Below are 24,619 nucleotides of genomic sequence, written 5' to 3'. Positions count from 1 at the left end.
GAACTGCTTCAAATCAACTAGATATCTTTGTGCTGTAAATCTCCCAACAGCCAAACGCAAAAGCAGCAAACATCTCGCTGTATGTCCCACATCCAAAGTGCCAAGAGAGAGCTTGCTCTCCCTGTCTTTGAGTACTGTTTTCACTGTCCCGGTTACCTCTTTGCTAACATTCTCTTCAGAGCCGCAGTGAAACCAGGAACCACGTGGAGAAGGCACCCACACTGAAAGTGCCTGGAGGGAACATTGGGGCTTCTTCTCAGTGTCTCTGACATAGGGTTTCACTGTCCCGGGAAAGTCTCTGCTAACACCGTGCAGAGCGCTGTGCCCAATGTACAGAAACGTCTTGCGGTATCTCCTACAGGGAAAGTGCCAGGAGGGAATTGTGGAGCTTGTTCTCAGTGTCTCTGAGAATTGCTCTGATTGTCTGTGTGATCTCTTTGCTAAGACTCTCCAGAGAGCCGTCCTCAAAACAAACACACATCTTGACATATCTCCCACATTGATCGCAGTGTCTCCAGAAACGGCATTCAAGGAGCCAGGACCTTTTCTCCCTACACTGTCCATTGAGTTGTCCTCAAAACCAATATACATCCTGCTATATCTCCCACATGGAAAGTGCCAGGAGGGAGAAGTGGGGATTATGTTTAGACTTTCTCGGAACTGCTTCAAATCAACTAGATATCTTTGTGCTGTAAATCTCCCAACAGCCAAACGCAAAAGCAGCAAACATCTCGCTGTATGTCCCACATCCAAAGTGCCAAGAGAGAGCTTGCTCTCCCTGTCTTTGAGTACTGTTTTCACTGTCCCGGTTACCTCTTTGCTAACATTCTCTTCAGAGCCGCAGTGAAACCAGGAACCACGTGGAGAAGGCACCCACACTGAAAGTGCCTGGAGGGAACATTGGGGCTTCTTCTCAGTGTCTCTGACATAGGGTTTCACTGTCCCGGGAAAGTCTCTGCTAACACCGTGCAGAGCGCTGTGCCCAATATACAGAAACGTCTTGCGGTATCTCCTACAGGGAAAGTGCCAGGAGGGAATTGTGGAGCTTGTTCTCAGTGTCTCTGAGAATTGCTCTGATTGTCTGTGTGACCTCTTTGCTAAGACTCTCCAGAGAGCCGTCCTCAAAACAAACACACATCTTGACATATCTCCCACATTGATCGCAGTGTCTCCAGAAACGGCATTCAAGGAGCCAGGACCTTTTCTCCCTACACTGTCCATTGAGTTGTCCTCAAAACCAATATACATCCTGCTATATCTCCCACATGGAAAGTGCCAGGAGGGAGAAGTGAGGATTATGTTTAGACTTTCTCGGAACTGCTTCAAATCAACTAGATATCTTTGTGCTGTAAATCTCCCAACAGCCAAACGCAAAAGCAGCAAACATCTCGCTGTATGTCCCACATCCAAAGTGCCAAGAGAGAGCTTGCTCTCCCTGTCTTTGAGTACTGTTTTCACTGTCCCGGTTACCTCTTTGCTAACATTCTCTTCAGAGCCGCAGTGAAACCAGGAACCACGTGGAGAAGGCACCCACACTGAAAGTGCCTGGAGGGAACATTGGGGCTTCTTCTCAGTGTCTCTGACATAGGGTTTCACTGTCCCGGGAAAGTCTCTGCTAACACCGTGCAGAGCGCTGTGCCCAATGTACAGAAACGTCTTGCGGTATCTCCTACAGGGAAAGTGCCAGGAGGGAATTGTGGAGCTTGTTCTCAGTGTCTCTGAGAATTGCTCTGATTATCTGTGTGACCTCTTTGCTAAGACTCTCCAGAGAGACGTCCTCAAAACAAACACACATCTTGACATATCTCCCACATTGATCGCAGTGTCTCCAGAAACGGCATTCAAGGAGCCAGGACCTTTTCTCCCTACACTGTCCATTGAGTTGTCCTCAAAACCAATATACATCCTGCTATATCTCCCACATGGAAAGTGCCAGGAGGGAGAAGTGGGGATTATGTTTAGACTTTCTCGGAACTGCTTCAAATCAACTAGATATCTTTGTGCTGTAAATCTCCCAACAGCCAAACGCAAAAGCAGCAAACATCTCGCTGTATGTCCCACATCCAAAGTGCCAAGAGAGAGCTTGCTCTCCCTGTCTTTGAGTACTGTTTTCACTGTCCCGGTTACCTCTTTGCTAACGTTCTCTTCAGAGCCACAGTGAAACCAGGAACCACGTGGAGAAGGCACCCACACTGAAAGTGCCTGGAGGGAACATTGGGGCTTCTTCTCAGTGTCTCTGACATAGGGTTTCACTGTCCCGGGAAAGTCTCTGCTAACACCGTGCAGAGCGCTGTGCCCAATGTACAGAAACGTCTTGCGGTATCTCCTACAGGGAAAGTGCCAGGAGGGAATTGTGGAGCTTGTTCTCAGTGTCGCTGAGAATTGCTCTGATTGTCTGTGTGATCTCTTTGCTAAGACTCTCCAGAGAGCCGTCCTCAAAACAAACACACATCTTGACATATCTCCCACATTGATCGCAGTGTCTCCAGAAACGGCATTCAAGGAGCCAGGACCTTTTCTCCCTACACTGTCCATTGAGTTGTCCTCAAAACCAATATACATCCTGCTATATCTCCCACATGGAAAGTGCCAGGAGGGAGAAGTGGGGATTATGTTTAGACTTTCTCGGAACTGCTTCAAATCAACTAGATATCTTTGTGCTGTAAATCTCCCAACAGCCAAACGCAAAAGCAGCAAACATCTCGCTGTATGTCCCACATCCAAAGTGCCAAGAGAGAGCTTGCTCTCCCTGTCTTTGAGTACTGTTTTCACTGTCCCGGTTACCTCTTTGCTAACATTCTCTTCAGAGCCGCAGTGAAACCAGGAACCACGTGGAGAAGGCACCCACACTGAAAGTGCCTGGAGGGAACATTGGGGCTTCTTCTCAGTGTCTCTGACATAGGGTTTCACTGTCCCGGGAAAGTCTCTGCTAACACCGTGCAGAGCGCTGTGCCCAATATACAGAAACGTCTTGCGGTATCTCCTACAGGGAAAGTGCCAGGAGGGAATTGTGGAGCTTGTTCTCAGTGTCTCTGAGAATTGCTCTGATTGTCTGTGTGACCTCTTTGCTAAGACTCTCCAGAGAGCCGTCCTCAAAACAAACACACATCTTGACATATCTCCCACATTGATCGCAGTGTCTCCAGAGACGGCATTCAAGGAGCCAGGACCTTTTCTCCCTACACTGTCCATTGAGTTGTCCTCAAAACCAATATACATCCTGCTATATCTCCCACATGGAAAGTGCCAGGAGGGAGAAGTGAGGATTATGTTTAGACTTTCTCGGAACTGCTTCAAATCAACTAGATATCTTTGTGCTGTAAATCTCCCAACAGCCAAACGCAAAAGCAGCAAACATCTCGCTGTATGTCCCACATCCAAAGTGCCAAGAGAGAGCTTGCTCTCCCTGTCTTTGAGTACTGTTTTCACTGTCCCGGTTACCTCTTTGCTAACATTCTCTTCAGAGCCGCAGTGAAACCAGGAACCACGTGGAGAAGGCACCCACACTGAAAGTGCCTGGAGGGAACATTGGGGCTTCTTCTCAGTGTCTCTGACATAGGGTTTCACTGTCCCGGGAAAGTCTCTGCTAACACCGTGCAGAGCGCTGTGCCCAATGTACAGAAACGTCTTGCGGTATCTCCTACAGGGAAAGTGCCAGGAGGGAATTGTGGAGCTTGTTCTCAGTGTCTCTGAGAATTGCTCTGATTATCTGTGTGACCTCTTTGCTAAGACTCTCCAGAGAGACGTCCTCAAAACAAACACACATCTTGACATATCTCCCACATTGATCGCAGTGTCTCCAGAAACGGCATTCAAGGAGCCAGGACCTTTTCTCCCTACACTGTCCATTGAGTTGTCCTCAAAACCAATATACATCCTGCTATATCTCCCACATGGAAAGTGCCAGGAGGGAGAAGTGGGGATTATGTTTAGACTTTCTCGGAACTGCTTCAAATCAACTAGATATCTTTGTGCTGTAAATCTCCCAACAGCCAAACGCAAAAGCAGCAAACATCTCGCTGTATGTCCCACATCCAAAGTGCCAAGAGAGAGCTTGCTCTCCCTGTCTTTGAGTACTGTTTTCACTGTCCCGGTTACCTCTTTGCTAACGTTCTCTTCAGAGCCGCAGTGAAACCAGGAACCACGTGGAGAAGGCACCCACACTGAAAGTGCCTGGAGGGAACATTGGGGCTTCTTCTCAGTGTCTCTGACATAGGGTTTCACTGTCCCGGGAAAGTCTCTGCTAACACCGTGCAGAGCGCTGTGCCCAATGTACAGAAACGTCTTGCGGTATCTCCTACAGGGAAAGTGCCAGGAGGGAATTGTGGAGCTTGTTCTCAGTGTCGCTGAGAATTGCTCTGATTGTCTGTGTGATCTCTTTGCTAAGACTCTCCAGAGAGCCGTCCTCAAAACAAACACACATCTTGACATATCTCCCACATTGATCGCAGTGTCTCCAGAAACGGCATTCAAGGAGCCAGGACCTTTTCTCCCTACACTGTCCATTGAGTTGTCCTCAAAACCAATATACATCCTGCTATATCTCCCACATGGAAAGTGCCAGGAGGGAGAAGTGGGGATTATGTTTAGACTTTCTCGGAACTGCTTCAAATCAACTAGATATCTTTGTGCTGTAAATCTCCCAACAGCCAAACGCAAAAGCAGCAAACATCTCGCTGTATGTCCCACATCCAAAGTGCCAAGAGAGAGCTTGCTCTCCCTGTCTTTGAGTACTGTTTTCACTGTCCCGGTTACCTCTTTGCTAACATTCTCTTCAGAGCCGCAGTGAAACCAGGAACCACGTGGAGAAGGCACCCACACTGAAAGTGCCTGGAGGGAACATTGGGGCTTCTTCTCAGTGTCTCTGACATAGGGTTTCACTGTCCCGGGAAAGTCTCTGCTAACACCCTGCAGAGCGCTGTGCCCAATGTACAGAAACGTCTTGCGGTATCTCCTACAGGGAAAGTGCCAGGAGGGAATTGTGGAGCTTGTTCTCAGTGTCTCTGAGAATTGCTCTGATTGTCTGTGTGACCTCTTTGCTAAGACTCTCCAGAGAGCCGTCCTCAAAACAAACACACATCTTGACATATCTCCCACATTGATCGCAGTGTCTCCAGAAACGGCATTCAAGGAGCCAGGACCTTTTCTCCCTACACTGTCCATTGAGTTGTCCTCAAAACCAATATACATCCTGCTATATCTCCCACATGGAAAGTGCCAGGAGGGAGAAGTGAGGATTATGTTTAGACTTTCTCGGAACTGCTTCAAATCAACTAGATATCTTTGTGCTGTAAATCTCCCAACAGCCAAACGCAAAAGCAGCAAACATCTCGCTGTATGTCCCACATCCAAAGTGCCAAGAGAGAGCTTGCTCTCCCTGTCTTTGAGTACTGTTTTCACTGTCCCGGTTACCTCTTTGCTAACGTTCTCTTCAGAGCCGCAGTGAAACCAGGAACCACGTGGAGAAGGCACCCACACTGAAAGTGCCTGGAGGGAACATTGGGGCTTCTTCTCAGTGTCTCTGACATAGGGTTTCACTGTCCCGGGAAAGTCTCTGCTAACACCGTGCAGAGCGCTGTGCCCAATGTACAGAAACGTCTTGCGGTATCTCCTACAGGGAAAGTGCCAGGAGGGAATTGTGGAGCTTGTTCTCAGTGTCGCTGAGAATTGCTCTGATTGTCTGTGTGACCTCTTTGCTAAGACTCTCCAGAGAGCCGTCCTCAAAACAAACACACATCTTGACATATCTCCCACATTGATCGCAGTGTCTCCAGAAACGGCATTCAAGGAGCCAGGACCTTTTCTCCCTACACTGTCCATTGAGTTGTCCTCAAAACCAATATACATCCTGCTATATCTCCCACATGGAAAGTGCCAGGAGGGAGAAGTGGGGATTATGTTTAGACTTTCTCGGAACTGCTTCAAATCAACTAGATATCTTTGTGCTGTAAATCTCCCAACAGCCAAACGCAAAAGCAGCAAACATCTCGCTGTATGTCCCACATCCAAAGTGCCAAGAGAGAGCTTGCTCTCCCTGTCTTTGAGTACTGTTTTCACTGTCCCGGTTACCTCTTTGCTAACATTCTCTTCAGAGCCGCAGTGAAACCAGGAACCACGTGGAAAAGGCACCCACACTGAAAGTGCCTGGAGGGAACATTGGGGCTTCTTCTCAGTGTCTCTGACATAGGGTTTCACTGTCCCGGGAAAGTCTCTGCTAACACCGTGCAGAGCGCTGTGCCCAATGTACAGAAACGTCTTGCGGTATCTCCTACAGGGAAAGTGCCAGGAGGGAATTGTGGAGCTTGTTCTCAGTGTCGCTGAGAATTGCTCTGATTGTCTGTGTGATCTCTTTGCTAAGACTCTCCAGAGAGCCGTCCTCAAAACAAACACACATCTTGACATATCTCCCACATTGATCGCAGTGTCTCCAGAAACGGCATTCAAGGAGCCAGGACCTTTTCTCCCTACACTGTCCATTGAGTTGTCCTCAAAACCAATATACATCCTGCTATATCTCCCACATGGAAAGTGCCAGGAGGGAGAAGTGGGGATTATGTTTAGACTTTCTTGGAACTGCTTCAAATCAACTAGATATCTTTGTGCTGTAAATCTCCCAACAGCCAAACGCAAAAGCAGCAAACATCTCGCTGTATGTCCCACATCCAAAGTGCCAAGAGAGAGCTTGCTCTCCCTGTCTTTGAGTACTGTTTTCACTGTCCCGGTTACCTCTTTGCTAACATTCTCTTCAGAGCCGCAGTGAAACCAGGAACCACGTGGAGAAGGCACCCACACTGAAAGTGCCTGGAGGGAACATTGGGGCTTCTTCTCAGTGTCTCTGACATAGGGTTTCACTGTCCCGGGAAAGTCTCTGCTAACACCGTGCAGAGCGCTGTGCCCAATGTACAGAAACGTCTTGCGGTATCTCCTACAGGGAAAGTGCCAGGAGGGAATTGTGGAGCTTGTTCTCAGTGTCGCTGAGAATTGCTCTGATTGTCTGTGTGACCTCTTTGCTAAGACTCTCCAGAGAGCCGTCCTCAAAACAAACACACATCTTGACATATCTCCCACATTGATCGCAGTGTCTCCAGAAACGGCATTCAAGGAGCCAGGACCTTTTCTCCCTACACTGTCCATTGAGTTGTCCTCAAAACCAATATACACCCTGCTATATCTCCCACATGGAAAGTGCCAGGAGGGAGAAGTGGGGATTATGTTTAGACTTTCTCGGAACTGCTTCAAATCAACTAGATAGCTTTGTGCTGTAAATCTCCCAACAGCCAAACGCAAAAGCAGCAAACATCTCGCTGTATGTCCCACATCCAAAGTGCCAAGAGAGAGCTTGCTCTCCCTGTCTTTGAGTACTGTTTTCACTGTCCCGGTTACCTCTTTGCTAACATTCTCTTCAGAGCCGCAGTGAAACCAGGAACCACGTGGAGAAGGCACCCACACTGAAAGTGCCTGGAGGGAACATTGGGGCTTCTTCTCAGTGTCTCTGACATAGGGTTTCACTGTCCCGGGAAAGTCTCTGCTAACACCGTGCAGAGCGCTGTGCCCAATGTACAGAAACGTCTTGCGGTATCTCCTACAGGGAAAGTGCCAGGAGGGAATTGTGGAGCTTGTTCTCAGTGTCTCTGAGAATTGCTCTGATTGTCTGTGTGATCTCTTTGCTAAGACTCTCCAGAGAGCCGTCCTCAAAACAAACACACATCTTGACATATCTCCCACATTGATCGCAGTGTCTCCAGAAACGGCATTCAAGGAGCCAGGACCTTTTCTCCCTACACTGTCCATTGAGTTGTCCTCAAAACCAATATACATCCTGCTATATCTCCCACATGGAAAGTGCCAGGAGGGAGAAGTGAGGATTATGTTTAGACTTTCTCGGAACTGCTTCAAATCAACTAGATATCTTTGTGCTGTAAATCTCCCAACAGCCAAACGCAAAAGCAGCAAACATCTCGCTGTATGTCCCACATCCAAAGTGCCAAGAGAGAGCTTCCTCTCCCTGTCTTTGAGTACTGTTTTCACTGTCCCGGTTACCTCTTTGCTAACATTCTCTTCAGAGCCGCAGTGAAACCAGGAACCACGTGGAGAAGGCACCCACACTGAAAGTGCCTGGAGGGAACATTGGGGCTTCTTCTCAGTGTCTCTGACATAGGGTTTCACTGTCCCGGGAAAGTCTCTGCTAACACCGTGCAGAGCGCTGTGCCCAATGTACAGAAACGTCTTGCGGTATCTCCTACAGGGAAAGTGCCAGGAGGGAATTGTGGAGCTTGTTCTCAGTGTCTCTGAGAATTGCTCTGATTATCTGTGTGACCTCTTTGCTAAGACTCTCCAGAGAGCCGTCCTCAAAACAAACACACATCTTGACATATCTCCCACATTGATCGCAGTGTCTCCAGAAACGGCATTCAAGGAGCCAGGACCTTTTCTCCCTACACTGTCCATTGAGTTGTCCTCAAAACCAATATACATCCTGCTATATCTCCCACATGGAAAGTGCCAGGAGGGAGAAGTGGGGATTATGTTTAGACTTTCTCGGAACTGCTTCAAATCAACTAGATATCTTTGTGCTGTAAATCTCCCAACAGCCAAACGCAAAAGCAGCAAACATCTCGCTGTATGTCCCACATCCAAAGTGCCAAGAGAGAGCTTGCTCTCCCTGTCTTTGAGTACTGTTTTCACTGTCCCGGTTACCTCTTTGCTAACGTTCTCTTCAGAGCCGCAGTGAAACCAGGAACCACGTGGAGAAGGCACCCACACTGAAAGTGCCTGGAGGGAACATTGGGGCTTCTTCTCAGTGTCTCTGACATAGGGTTTCACTGTCCCGGGAAAGTCTCTGCTAACACCGTGCAGAGCGCTGTGCCCAATATACAGAAACGTCTTGCGGTATCTCCTACAGGGAAAGTGCCAGGAGGGAATTGTGGAGCTTGTTCTCAGTGTCTCTGAGAATTGCTCTGATTGTCTGTGTGACCTCTTTGCTAAGACTCTCCAGAGAGCCGTCCTCAAAACAAACACACATCTTGACATATCTCCCACATTGATCGCAGTGTCTCCAGAAACGGCATTCAAGGAGCCAGGACCTTTTCTCCCTACACTGTCCATTGAGTTGTCCTCAAAACCAATATACATCCTGCTATATCTCCCACATGGAAAGTGCCAGGAGGGAGAAGTGAGGATTATGTTTAGACTTTCTCGGAACTGCTTCAAATCAACTAGATATCTTTGTGCTGTAAATCTCCCAACAGCCAAACGCAAAAGCAGCAAACATCTCGCTGTATGTCCCACATCCAAAGTGCCAAGAGAGAGCTTGCTCTCCCTGTCTTTGAGTACTGTTTTCACTGTCCCGGTTACCTCTTTGCTAACATTCTCTTCAGAGCCGCAGTGAAACCAGGAACCACGTGGAGAAGGCACCCACACTGAAAGTGCCTGGAGGGAACATTGGGGCTTCTTCTCAGTGTCTCTGACATAGGGTTTCACTGTCCCGGGAAAGTCTCTGCTAACACCGTGCAGAGCGCTGTGCCCAATGTACAGAAACGTCTTGCGGTATCTCCTACAGGGAAAGTGCCAGGAGGGAATTGTGGAGCTTGTTCTCAGTGTCTCTGAGAATTGCTCTGATTATCTGTGTGACCTCTTTGCTAAGACTCTCCAGAGAGACGTCCTCAAAACAAACACACATCTTGACATATCTCCCACATTGATCGCAGTGTCTCCAGAAACGGCATTCAAGGAGCCAGGACCTTTTCTCCCTACACTGTCCATTGAGTTGTCCTCAAAACCAATATACATCCTGCTATATCTCCCACATGGAAAGTGCCAGGAGGGAGAAGTGGGGATTATGTTTAGACTTTCTCGGAACTGCTTCAAATCAACTAGATATCTTTGTGCTGTAAATCTCCCAACAGCCAAACGCAAAAGCAGCAAACATCTCGCTGTATGTCCCACATCCAAAGTGCCAAGAGAGAGCTTGCTCTCCCTGTCTTTGAGTACTGTTTTCACTGTCCCGGTTACCTCTTTGCTAACATTCTCTTCAGAGCCGCAGTGAAACCAGGAACCACGTGGAGAAGGCACCCACACTGAAAGTGCCTGGAGGGAACATTGGGGCTTCTTCTCAGTGTCTCTGACATAGGGTTTCACTGTCCCGGGAAAGTCTCTGCTAACACCCTGCAGAGCGCTGTGCCCAATATACAGAAACGTCTTGCGGTATCTCCTACAGGGAAAGTGCCAGGAGGGAATTGTGGAGCTTGTTCTCAGTGTCTCTGAGAATTGCTCTGATTGTCTGTGTGACCTCTTTGCTAAGACTCTCCAGAGAGCCGTCCTCAAAACAAACACACATCTTGACATATCTCCCACATTGATCGCAGTGTCTCCAGAAACGGCATTCAAGGAGCCAGGACCTTTTCTCCCTACACTGTCCATTGAGTTGTCCTCAAAACCAATATACATCCTGCTATATCTCCCACATGGAAAGTGCCAGGAGGGAGAAGTGGGGATTATGTTTAGACTTTCTCGGAACTGCTTCAAATCAACTAGATATCTTTGTGCTGTAAATCTCCCAACAGGCAAACGCAAAAGCAGCAAACATCTCGCTGTATGTCCCACATCCAAAGTGCCAAGAGAGAGCTTGCTCTCCCTGTCTTTGAGTACTGTTTTCACTGTCCCGGTTACCTCTTTGCTAACGTTCTCTTCAGAGCCGCAGTGAAACCAGGAACCACGTGGAGAAGGCACCCACACTGAAAGTGCCTGGAGGGAACATTGGGGCTTCTTCTCAGTGTCTCTGACATAGGGTTTCACTGTCCCGGGAAAGTCTCTGCTAACACCGTGCAGAGCGCTGTGCCCAATGTACAGAAACGTCTTGCGGTATCTCCTACAGGGAAAGTGCCAGGAGGGAATTGTGGAGCTTGTTCTCAGTGTCTCTGAGAATTGCTCTGATTATCTGTGTGACCTCTTTGCTAAGACTCTCCAGAGAGACGTCCTCAAAACAAACACACATCTTGACATATCTCCCACATTGATCGCAGTGTCTCCAGAAACGGCATTCAAGGAGCCAGGACCTTTTCTCCCTACACTGTCCATTGAGTTGTCCTCAAAACCAATATACATCCTGCTATATCTCCCACATGGAAAGTGCCAGGAGGGAGAAGTGGGGATTATGTTTAGACTTTCTCGGAACTGCTTCAAATCAACTAGATATCTTTGTGCTGTAAATCTCCCAACAGGCAAACGCAAAAGCAGCAAACATCTCGCTGTATGTCCCACATCCAAAGTGCCAAGAGAGAGCTTGCTCTCCCTGTCTTTGAGTACTGTTTTCACTGTCCCGGTTACCTCTTTGCTAACGTTCTCTTCAGAGCCGCAGTGAAACCAGGAACCACGTGGAGAAGGCACCCACACTGAAAGTGCCTGGAGGGAACATTGGGGCTTCTTCTCAGTGTCTCTGACATAGGGTTTCACTGTCCCGGGAAAGTCTCTGCTAACACCGTGCAGAGCGCTGTGCCCAATGTACAGAAACGTCTTGCGGTATCTCCTACAGGGAAAGTGCCAGGAGGGAATTGTGGAGCTTGTTCTCAGTGTCTCTGAGAATTGCTCTGATTATCTGTGTGACCTCTTTGCTAAGACTCTCCAGAGAGCCGTCCTCAAAACAAACACACATCTTGACATATCTCCCACATTGATCGCAGTGTCTCCAGAAACGGCATTCAAGGAGCCAGGACCTTTTCTCCCTACACTGTCCATTGAGTTGTCCTCAAAACCAATATACATCCTGCTATATCTCCCACATGGAAAGTGCCAGGAGGGAGAAGTGGGGATTATGTTTAGACTTTCTCGGAACTGCTTCAAATCAACTAGATATCTTTGTGCTGTAAATCTCCCAACAGCCAAACGCAAAAGCAGCAAACATCTCGCTGTATGTCCCACATCCAAAGTGCCAAGAGAGAGCTTGCTCTCCCTGTCTTTGAGTACTGTTTTCACTGTCCCGGTTACCTCTTTGCTAACATTCTCTTCAGAGCCGCAGTGAAACCAGGAACCACGTGGAAAAGGCACCCACACTGAAAGTGCCTGGAGGGAACATTGGGGCTTCTTCTCAGTGTCTCTGACATAGGGTTTCACTGTCCCGGGAAAGTCTCTGCTAACACCGTGCAGAGCGCTGTGCCCAATGTACAGAAACGTCTTGCGGTATCTCCTACAGGGAAAGTGCCAGGAGGGAATTGTGGAGCTTGTTCTCAGTGTCGCTGAGAATTGCTCTGATTGTCTGTGTGATCTCTTTGCTAAGACTCTCCAGAGAGCCGTCCTCAAAACAAACACACATCTTGACATATCTCCCACATTGATCGCAGTGTCTCCAGAAACGGCATTCAAGGAGCCAGGACCTTTTCTCCCTACACTGTCCATTGAGTTGTCCTCAAAACCAATATACATCCTGCTATATCTCCCACATGGAAAGTGCCAGGAGGGAGAAGTGGGGATTATGTTTAGACTTTCTTGGAACTGCTTCAAATCAACTAGATATCTTTGTGCTGTAAATCTCCCAACAGCCAAACGCAAAAGCAGCAAACATCTCGCTGTATGTCCCACATCCAAAGTGCCAAGAGAGAGCTTGCTCTCCCTGTCTTTGAGTACTGTTTTCACTGTCCCGGTTACCTCTTTGCTAACGTTCTCTTCAGAGCCGCAGTGAAACCAGGAACCACGTGGAGAAGGCACCCACACTGAAAGTGCCTGGAGGGAACATTGGGGCTTCTTCTCAGTGTCTCTGACATAGGGTTTCACTGTCCCGGGAAAGTCTCTGCTAACACCGTGCAGAGCGCTGTGCCCAATGTACAGAAACGTCTTGCGGTATCTCCTACAGGGAAAGTGCCAGGAGGGAATTGTGGAGCTTGTTCTCAGTGTCGCTGAGAATTGCTCTGATTGTCTGTGTGACCTCTTTGCTAAGACTCTCCAGAGAGCCGTCCTCAAAACAAACACACATCTTGACATATCTCCCACATTGATCGCAGTGTCTCCAGAAACGGCATTCAAGGAGCCAGGACCTTTTCTCCCTACACTGTCCATTGAGTTGTCCTCAAAACCAATATACATCCTGCTATATCTCCCACATGGAAAGTGCCAGGAGGGAGAAGTGGGGATTATGTTTAGACTTTCTCGGAACTGCTTCAAATCAACTAGATATCTTTGTGCTGTAAATCTCCCAACAGCCAAACGCAAAAGCAGCAAACATCTCGCTGTATGTCCCACATCCAAAGTGCCAAGAGAGAGCTTGCTCTCCCTGTCTTTGAGTACTGTTTTCACTGTCCCGGTTACCTCTTTGCTAACATTCTCTTCAGAGCCGCAGTGAAACCAGGAACCACGTGGAAAAGGCACCCACACTGAAAGTGCCTGGAGGGAACATTGGGGCTTCTTCTCAGTGTCTCTGACATAGGGTTTCACTGTCCCGGGAAAGTCTCTGCTAACACCGTGCAGAGCGCTGTGCCCAATGTACAGAAACGTCTTGCGGTATCTCCTACAGGGAAAGTGCCAGGAGGGAATTGTGGAGCTTGTTCTCAGTGTCGCTGAGAATTGCTCTGATTGTCTGTGTGACCTCTTTGCTAAGACTCTCCAGAGAGCCGTCCTCAAAACAAACACACATCTTGACATATCTCCCACATTGATCGCAGTGTCTCCAGAAACGGCATTCAAGGAGCCAGGACCTTTTCTCCCTACACTGTCCATTGAGTTGTCCTCAAAACCAATATACATCCTGCTATATCTCCCACATGGAAAGTGCCAGGAGGGAGAAGTGGGGATTATGTTTAGACTTTCTCGGAACTGCTTCAAATCAACTAGATATCTTTGTGCTGTAAATCTCCCAACAGCCAAACGCAAAAGCAGCAAACATCTCGCTGTATGTCCCACATCCAAAGTGCCAAGAGAGAGCTTGCTCTCCCTGTCTTTGAGTACTGTTTTCACTGTCCCGGTTACCTCTTTGCTAACATTCTCTTCAGAGCCGCAGTGAAACCAGGAACCACGTGGAGAAGGCACCCACACTGAAAGTGCCTGGAGGGAACATTGGGGCTTCTTCTCAGTGTCTCTGACATAGGGTTTCACTGTCCCGGGAAAGTCTCTGCTAACACCCTGCAGAGCGCTGTGCCCAATATACAGAAACGTCTTGCGGTATCTCCTACAGGGAAAGTGCCAGGAGGGAATTGTGGAGCTTGTTCTCAGTGTCTCTGAGAATTGCTCTGATTGTCTGTGTGACCTCTTTGCTAAGACTCTCCAGAGAGCCGTCCTCAAAACAAACACACATCTTGACATATCTCCCACATTGATCGCAGTGTCTCCAGAAACGGCATTCAAGGAGCCAGGACCTTTTCTCCCTACACTGTCCATTGAGTTGTCCTCAAAACCAATATACATCCTGCTATATCTCCCACATGGAAAGTGCCAGGAGGGAGAAGTGAGGATTATGTTTAGACTTTCTCGGAACTGCTTCAAATCAACTAGATATCTTTGTGCTGTAAATCTCCCAACAGCCAAACGCAAAAGCAGCAAACATCTCGCTGTATGTCCCACATCCAAAGTGCCAAGAGAGAGCTTGCTCTCCCTGTCTTTGAGTACTGTTTTCACTGTCCCGGTTACCTCTTTGCTAACATTCTCTTCAGAGCCGCAGTGAAACCAGGAACCACGTGGAGAAGGCACCCACACTGAAAGTGCCTGGAGGGAACATTGGGGCTTCTTCTCAGTGTCTCTGACATAGGGTTTCACTGTCCCGGGAAAGTCTCTGCTAACACCGTGCAGAGCGCTGTGCCCAATGTACAGAAACGTCTTGCGGTATCTCCTACAGGGAAAGTGCCAGGAGGGAATTGTGGAGCTTGTTCTCAGTGTCTCTGAGAATTGCTCTGATTATCTGTGTGACCTCTTTGCTAAGACTCTCCAGAGAGACGTCCTCAAAACAAACACACATCTTGACATATCTCCCACATTGATCGCAGTGTCTCCAGAAACGGCATTCAAGGAGCCAGGACCTTTTCTCCCTACACTGTCCATTGAGTTGTCCTCAAAACCAATATACATCCTGCTATATCTCCCACATGGAAAGTGCCAGGAGGGAGAAGTGGGGATTATGTTTAGACTTTCTCGGAACTGCTTCAAATCAACTAGATATCTTTGTGCTGTAAATCTCCCAACAGCCAAACGCAAAAGCAGCAAACATCTCGCTGTATGTCCCACATCCAAAGTGCCAAGAGAGAGCTTGCTCTCCCTGTCTTTGAGTACTGTTTTCACTGTCCCGGTTACCTCTTTGCTAACATTCTCTTCAGAGCCGCAGTGAAACCAGGAACCACGTGGAGAAGGCACCCACACTGAAAGTGCCTGGAGGGAACATTGGGGCTTCTTCTCAGTGTCTCTGACATAGGGTTTCACTGTCCCGGGAAAGTCTCTGCTAACACCGTGCAGAGCGCTGTGCCCAATGTACAGAAACGTCTTGCGGTATCTCCTACAGGGAAAGTGCCAGGAGGGAATTGTGGAGCTTGTTCTCAGTGTCTCTGAGAATTGCTCTGATTGTCTGTGTGATCTCTTTGCTAAGACTCTCCAGAGAGCCGTCCTCAAAACAAACACACATCTTGACATATCTCCCACATTGATCGCAGTGTCTCCAGAAACGGCATTCAAGGAGCCAGGACCTTTTCTCCCTACACTGTCCATTGAGTTGTCCTCAAAACCAATATACATCCTGCTATATCTCCCACATGGAAAGTGCCAGGAGGGAGAAGTGGGGATTATGTTTAGACTTTCTCGGAACTGCTTCAAATCAACTAGATATCTTTGTGCTGTAAATCTCCCAACAGCCAAACGCAAAAGCAGCAAACATCTCGCTGTATGTCCCACATCCAAAGTGCCAAGAGAGAGCTTGCTCTCCCTGTCTTTGAGTACTGTTTTCACTGTCCCGGTTACCTCTTTGCTAACATTCTCTTCAGAGCCGCAGTGAAACCAGGAACCACGTGGAGAAGGCACCCACACTGAAAGTGCCTGGAGGGAACATTGGGGCTTCTTCTCAGTGTCTCTGACATAGGGTTTCACTGTCCCGGGAAAGTCTCTGCTAACACCCTGCAGAGCGCTGTGCCCAATATACAGAAACGTCTTGCGGTATCTCCTACAGGGAAAGTGCCAGGAGGGAATTGTGGAGCTTGTTCTCAGTGTCTCTGAGAATTGCTCTGATTGTCTGTGTGACCTCTTTGCTAAGACTCTCCAGAGAGCCGTCCTCAAAACAAACACACATCTTGACATATCTCCCACATTGATCGCAGTGTCTCCAGAAACGGCATTCAAGGAGCCAGGACCTTTTCTCCCTACACTGTCCATTGAGTTGTCCTCAAAACCAATATACATCCTGCTATATCTCCCACATGGAAAGTGCCAGGAGGGAGAAGTGGGGATTATGTTTAGACTTTCTCGGAACTGCTTCAAATCAACTAGATATCTTTGTGCTGTAAATCTCCCAACAGCCAAACGCAAAAGCAGCAAACATCTCGCTGTATGTCCCACATCCAAAGTGCCAAGAGAGAGCTTGCTCTCCCTGTCTTTGAGTACTGTTTTCACTGTCCCGGTTACCTCTTTGCTAACGTTCTCTTCAGAGCCGCAGTGAAACCAGGAACCACGTGGAGAAGGCACCCACACTGAAAGTGCCTGGAGGGAACATTGGGGCTTCTTCTCAGTGTCTCTGACATAGGGTTTCACTGTCCCGGGAAAGTCTCTGCTAACACCGTGCAGAGCGCTGTGCCCAATGTACAGAAACGTCTTGCGGTATCTCCTACAGGGAAAGTGCCAGGAGGGAATTGTGGAGCTTGTTCTCAGTGTCTCTGAGAATTGCTCTGATTATCTGTGTGACCTCTTTGCTAAGACTCTCCAGAGAGACGTCCTCAAAACAAACACACATCTTGACATATCTCCCACATTGATCGCAGTGTCTCCAGAAACGGCATTCAAGGAGCCAGGACCTTTTCTCCCTACACTGTCCATTGAGTTGTCCTCAAAACCAATATACATCCTGCTATATCTCCCACATGGAAAGTGCCAGGAGGGAGAAGTGGGGATTATGTTTAGACTTTCTCGGAACTGCTTCAAATCAACTAGATATCTTTGTGCTGTAAATCTCCCAACAGCCAAACGCAAAAGCAGCAAACATCTCGCTGTATGTCCCACATCCAAAGTGCCAAGAGAGAGCTTGCTCTCCCTGTCTTTGAGTACTGTTTTCACTGTCCCGGTTACCTCTTTGCTAACGTTCTCTTCAGAGCCGCAGTGAAACCAGGAACCACGTGGAGAAGGCACCCACACTGAAAGTGCCTGGAGGGAACATTGGGGCTTCTTCTCAGTGTCTCTGACATAGGGTTTCACTGTCCCGGGAAAGTCTCTGCTAACACCGTGCAGAGCGCTGTGCCCAATGTACAGAAACGTCTTGCGGTATCTCCTACAGGGAAAGTGCCAGGAGGGAATTGTGGAGCTTGTTCTCAGTGTCTCTGAGAATTGCTCTGATTATCTGTGTGACCTCTTTGCTAAGACTCTCCAGAGAGCCGTCCTCCAAACAAACACACATCTTGACATATCTCCCACATTGATCGCAGTGTCTCCAGAAACGGCATTCAAGGAGCCAGGACCTTTTCTCCCTACACTGTCCATTGAGTTGTCCTCAAAACCAATATACATCCTGCTATATCTCCCACATGGAAAGTGCCAGGAGGGAGAAGTGGGGATTATGTTTAGACTTTCTCGGAACTGCTTCAAATCAACTAGATATCTTTGTGCTGTAAATCTCCCAACAGCCAAACGCAAAAGCAGCAAACATCTCGCTGTATGTCCCACATCCAAAGTGCCAAGAGAGAGCTTGCTCTCCCTGTCTTTGAGTACTGTTTTCACTGTCCCGGTTACCTCTTTGCTAACATTCTCTTCAGAGCCGCAGTGAAACCAGGAACCACGTGGAAAAGGCACCCACACTGAAAGTGCCTGGAGGGAACATTGGGGCTTCTTCTCAGTGTCTCTGACATAGGGTTTCACTGTCCCGGGAAAGTCTCTGCTAACACCGTGCAGAGCGCTGTGCCCAATGTACAGAAACGTCTTGCGGTATCTCCTACAGGGAAAGTGCCAGGAGGGAATTGTGGAGCTTGTTCTCAGTGTCGCTGAGAATTGCTCTGATTGTCTGTGTGATCTCTTTGCTAAGACTCTCCAGAGAGCCGTCCTCAAAACAAACACACATCTTGACATATCTCCCACATTGATCGCAGTGTCTCCAGAAACGGCATTCAAGGAGCCAGGACCTTTTCTCCCTACACTGTCCATTGAGTTGTCCTCAAAACCAATATACATCCTGCTATATCTCCCACATGGAAAGTGCCAGGAGGGAGAAGTGGGGATTATGTTTAGACTTTCTCGGAACTGCTTCAAATCAACTAGATATCTTTGTGCTGTAAATCTCCCAACAGCCAAACGCAAAAGCAGCAAACATCTCGCTGTATGTCCCACATCCAAAGTGCCAAGAGAGAGCTTGCTCTCCCTGTCTTTGAGTACTGTTTTCACTGTCCCGGTTACCTCTTTGCTAACATTCTCTTCAGAGCCGCAGTGAAACCAGGAACCACGTGGAAAAGGCACCCACACTGAAAGTGCCTGGAGGGAACATTGGGGCTTCTTCTCAGTGTCTCTGACATAGGGTTTCACTGTCCCGGGAAAGTCTCTGCTAACACCGTGCAGAGCGCTGTGCCCAATGTACAGAAACGTCTTGCGGTATCTCCTACAGGGAAAGTGCCAGGAGGGAATTGTGGAGCTTGTTCTCAGTGTCGCTGAGAATTGCTCTGATTGTCTGTGTGATCTCTTTGCTAAGACTCTCCAGAGAGCCGTCCTCAAAACAAACACACATCTTGACATATCTCCCACATTGATCGCAGTGTCTCCAGAAACGGCATTCAAGGAGCCAGGACCTTTTCTCCCTACACTGTCCATTGAGTTGTCCTCAAAACCAATATACATCCTGCTATATCTCCCACATGGAAAGTGCCAGGAGGGAGAAGTGGGGATTATGTTTAGACTTTCTTGGAACTGCTTCAAATCAACTAGATATCTTTGTGCTGTAAATCTCCCAACAGCCAAACGCAAAAGCAGCAAACATCTCGCTGTATGTCCCACATCCAAAGTGCCAAGAGAGAGCTTGCTCTCCCTGTCTTTGAGTACTGTTTTCACTGTCCCGGTTACCTCTTTGCTAACATTCTCTTCAGAGCCGCAGTGAAACCAGGAACCACGTGGAGAAGGCACCCACACTGAAAGTGCCTGGAGGGAACATTGGGGCTTCTTCTCAGTGTCTCTGACATAGGGTTTCACTGTCCCGGGAAAGTCTCTGCTAACACCGTGCAGAGCGCTGTGCCCAATGTACAGAAACGTCTTGCGGTATCTCCTACAGGGAAAGTGCCAGGAGGGAATTGTGGAGCTTGTTCTCAGTGTCGCTGAGAATTGCTCTGATTGTCTGTGTGACCTCTTTGCTAAGACTCTCCAGAGAGCCGTCCTCAAAACAAACACACATCTTGACATATCTCCCACATTGATCGCAGTGTCTCCAGAAACGGCATTCAAGGAGCCAGGACCTTTTCTCCCTACACTGTCCATTGAGTTGTCCTCAAAACCAATATACACCCTGCTATATCTCCCACATGGAAAGTGCCAGGAGGGAGAAGTGGGGATTATGTTTAGACTTTCTCGGAACTGCTTCAAATCAACTAGATAGCTTTGTGCTGTAAATCTCCCAACAGCCAAACGCAAAAGCAGCAAACATCTCGCTGTATGTCCCACATCCAAAGTGCCAAGAGAGAGCTTGCTCTCCCTGTCTTTGAGTACTGTTTTCACTGTCCCGGTTACCTCTTTGCTAACATTCTCTTCAGAGCCGCAGTGAAACCAGGAACCACGTGGAGAAGGCACCCACACTGAAAGTGCCTGGAGGGAACATTGGGGCTTCTTCTCAGTGTCTCTGACATAGGGTTTCACTGTCCCGGGAAAGTCTCTGCTAACACCGTGCAGAGCGCTGTGCCCAATGTACAGAAACGTCTTGCGGTATCTCCTACAGGGAAAGTGCCAGGAGGGAATTGTGGAGCTTGTTCTCAGTGTCTCTGAGAATTGCTCTGATTGTCTGTGTGATCTCTTTGCTAAGACTCTCCAGAGAGCCGTCCTCAAAACAAACACACATCTTGACATATCTCCCACATTGATCGCAGTGTCTCCAGAAACGGCATTCAAGGAGCCAGGACCTTTTCTCCCTACACTGTCCATTGAGTTGTCCTCAAAACCAATATACATCCTGCTATATCTCCCACATGGAAAGTGCCAGGAGGGAGAAGTGGGGATTATGTTTAGACTTTCTCGGAACTGCTTCAAATCAACTAGATATCTTTGTGCTGTAAATCTCCCAACAGCCAAACGCAAAAGCAGCAAACATCTCGCTGTATGTCCCACATCCAAAGTGCCAAGAGAGAGCTTGCTCTCCCTGTCTTTGAGTACTGTTTTCACTGTCCCGGTTACCTCTTTGCTAACATTCTCTTCAGAGCCGCAGTGAAACCAGGAACCACGTGGAGAAGGCACCCACACTGAAAGTGCCTGGAGGGAACATTGGGGCTTCTTCTCAGTGTCTCTGACATAGGGTTTCACTGTCCCGGGAAAGTCTCTGCTAACACCCTGCAGAGCGCTGTGCCCAATATACAGAAACGTCTTGCGGTATCTCCTACAGGGAAAGTGCCAGGAGGGAATTGTGGAGCTTGTTCTCAGTGTCTCTGAGAATTGCTCTGATTGTCTGTGTGACCTCTTTGCTAAGACTCTCCAGAGAGCCGTCCTCAAAACAAACACACATCTTGACATATCTCCCACATTGATCGCAGTGTCTCCAGAAACGGCATTCAAGGAGCCAGGACCTTTTCTCCCTACACTGTCCATTGAGTTGTCCTCAAAACCAATATACATCCTGCTATATCTCCCACATGGAAAGTGCCAGGAGGGAGAAGTGAGGATTATGTTTAGACTTTCTCGGAACTGCTTCAAATCAACTAGATATCTTTGTGCTGTAAATCTCCCAACAGCCAAACGCAAAAGCAGCAAACATCTCGCTGTATGTCCCACATCCAAAGTGCCAAGAGAGAGCTTGCTCTCCCTGTCTTTGAGTACTGTTTTCACTGTCCCGGTTACCTCTTTGCTAACATTCTCTTCAGAGCCGCAGTGAAACCAGGAACCACGTGGAGAAGGCACCCACACTGAAAGTGCCTGGAGGGAACATTGGGGCTTCTTCTCAGTGTCTCTGACATAGGGTTTCACTGTCCCGGGAAAGTCTCTGCTAACACCGTGCAGAGCGCTGTGCCCAATGTACAGAAACGTCTTGCGGTATCTCCTACAGGGAAAGTGCCAGGAGGGAATTGTGGAGCTTGTTCTCAGTGTCTCTGAGAATTGCTCTGATTATCTGTGTGACCTCTTTGCTAAGACTCTCCAGAGAGCCGTCCTCAAAACAAACACACATCTTGACATATCTCCCACATTGATCGCAGTGTCTCCAGAAACGGCATTCAAGGAGCCAGGACCTTTTCTCCCTACACTGTCCATTGAGTTGTCCTCAAAACCAATATACATCCTGCTATATCTCCCACATGGAAAGTGCCAGGAGGGAGAAGTGGGGATTATGTTTAGACTTTCTCGGAACTGCTTCAAATCAACTAGATAGCTTTGTGCTGTAAATCTCCCAACAGCCAAACGCAAAAGCAGCAAACATCTCGCTGTATGTCCCACATCCAAAGTGCCAAGAGAGAGCTTGCTCTCCCTGTCTTTGAGTACTGTTTTCACTGTCCCGGTTACCTCTTTGCTAACGTTCTCTTCAGAGCCGCAGTGAAACCAGGAACCACGTGGAGAAGGCACCCACACTGAAAGTGCCTGGAGGGAACATTGGGGCTTCTTCTCAGTGTCTCTGACATAGGGTTTCACTGTCCCGGGAAAGTCTCTGCTAACACCGTGCAGAGCGCTGTGCCCAATGTACAGAAACGTCTTGCGGTATCTCCTACAGGGAAAGTGCCAGGAGGGAATTGTGGAGCTTGTTCTCAGTGTCTCTGAGAATTGCTCTGATTGTCTGTGTGATCTCTTTGCTAAGACTCTCCAGAGAGCCGTCCTCAAAACAAACACACATCTTGACATATCTCCCACATTGATCGCAGTGTCTCCAGAAACGGCATTCAAGGAGCCAGGACCTTTTCTCCCTACACTGTCCATTGAGTTGTCCTCAAAACCAATATACATCCTGCTATATCTCCCACATGGAAAGTGCCAGGAGGGAGAAGTGGGGATTATGTTTAGACTTTCTCGGAACTGCTTCAAATCAACTAGATATCTTTGTGCTGTAAATCTCCCAACAGCCAAACGCAAAAGCAGCAAACATCTCGCTGTATGTCCCACATCCAAAGTGCCAAGAGAGAGCTTGCTCTCCCTGTCTTTGAGTACTGTTTTCACTGTCCCGGTTACCTCTTTGCTAACATTCTCTTCAGAGCCGCAGTGAAACCAGGAACCACGTGGAGAAGGCACCCACACTGAAAGTGCCTGGAGGGAACATTGGGGCTTCTTCTCAGTGTCTCTGACATAGGGTTTCACTGTCCCGGGAAAGTCTCTGCTAACACCCTGCAGAGCGCTGTGCCCAATGTACAGAAACGTCTTGCGGTATCTCCTACAGGGAAAGTGCCAGGAGGGAATTGTGGAGCTTGTTCTCAGTGTCTCTGAGAATTGCTCTGATTGTCTGTGTGACCTCTTTGCTAAGACTCTCCAGAGAGCCGTCCTCAAAACAAACACACATCTTGACATATCTCCCACATTGATCGCAGTGTCTCCAGAAACGGCATTCAAGGAGCCAGGACCTTTTCTCCCTACACTGTCCATTGAGTTGTCCTCAAAACCAATATACATCCTGCTATATCTCCCACATGGAAAGTGCCAGGAGGGAGAAGTGAGGATTATGTTTAGACTTTCTCGGAACTGCTTCAAATCAACTAGATATCTTTGTGCTGTAAATCTCCCAACAGCCAAACGCAAAAGCAGCAAACATCTCGCTGTATGTCCCACATCCAAAGTGCCAAGAGAGAGCTTGCTCTCCCTGTCTTTGAGTACTGTTTTCACTGTCCCGGTTACCTCTTTGCTAACATTCTCTTCAGAGCCGCAGTGAAACCAGGAACCACGTGGAGAAGGCACCCACACTGAAAGTGCCTGGAGGGAACATTGGGGCTTCTTCTCAGTGTCTCTGACATAGGGTTTCACTGTCCCGGGAAAGTCTCTGCTAACACCCTGCAGAGCGCTGTGCCCAATATACAGAAACGTCTTGCGGTATCTCCTACAGGGAAAGTGCCAGGAGGGAATTGTGGAGCTTGTTCTCAGTGTCTCTGAGAATTGCTCTGATTGTCTGTGTGACCTCTTTGCTAAGACTCTCCAGAGAGCCGTCCTCAAAACAAACACACATCTTGACATATCTCCCACATTGATCGCAGTGTCTCCAGAAACGGCATTCAAGGAGCCAGGACCTTTTCTCCCTACACTGTCCATTGAGTTGTCCTCAAAACCAATATACATCCTGCTATATCTCCCACATGGAAAGTGCCAGGAGGGAGAAGTGAGGATTATGTTTAGACTTTCTCGGAACTGCTTCAAATCAACTAGATATCTTTGTGCTGTAAATCTCCCAACAGCCAAACGCAAAAGCAGCAAACATCTCGCTGTATGTCCCACATCCAAAGTGCCAAGAGAGAGCTTGCTCTCCCTGTCTTTGAGTACTGTTTTCACTGTCCCGGTAACCTCTTTGCTAACATTCTCTTCAGAGCCGCAGTGAAACCAGGAACCACGTGGAGAAGGCACCCACACTGAAAGTGCCTGGAGGGAACATTGGGGCTTCTTCTCAGTGTCTCTGACATAGGGTTTCACTGTCCCGGGAAAGTCTCTGCTAACACCGTGCAGAGCGCTGTGCCCAATGTACAGAAACGTCTTGCGGTATCTCCTACAGGGAAAGTGCCAGGAGGGAATTGTGGAGCTTGTTCTCAGTGTCTCTGAGAATTGCTCTGATTATCTGTGTGACCTCTTTGCTAAGACTCTCCAGAGAGACGTCCTCAAAACAAACACACATCTTGACATATCTCCCACATTGATCGCAGTGTCTCCAGAAACGGCATTCAAGGAGCCAGGACCTTTTCTCCCTACACTGTCCATTGAGTTGTCCTCAAAACCAATATACATCCTGCTATATCTCCCACATGGAAAGTGCCAGGAGGGAGAAGTGGGGATTATGTTTAGACTTTCTCGGAACTGCTTCAAATCAACTAGATATCTTTGTGCTGTAAATCTCCCAACAGCCAAACGCAAAAGCAGCAAACATCTCGCTGTATGTCCCACATCCAAAGTGCCAAGAGAGAGCTTGCTCTCCCTGTCTTTGAGTACTGTTTTCACTGTCCCGGTTACCTCTTTGCTAACATTCTCTTCAGAGCCGCAGTGAAACCAGGAACCACGTGGAGAAGGCACCCACACTGAAAGTGCCTGGAGGGAACATTGGGGCTTCTTCTCAGTGTCTCTGACATAGGGTTTCACTGTCCCGGGAAAGTCTCTGCTAACACCG

This window comes from Larus michahellis, unplaced genomic scaffold (genome assembly GCF_964199755.1).
Source record: "Larus michahellis unplaced genomic scaffold, bLarMic1.1 SCAFFOLD_188, whole genome shotgun sequence".
NCBI lineage: Eukaryota > Metazoa > Chordata > Aves > Charadriiformes > Laridae > Larus > Larus michahellis.
The sequence above is the reverse complement of the archived record's forward strand: the minus strand, read 5'-3'. Positions refer to the sequence as shown.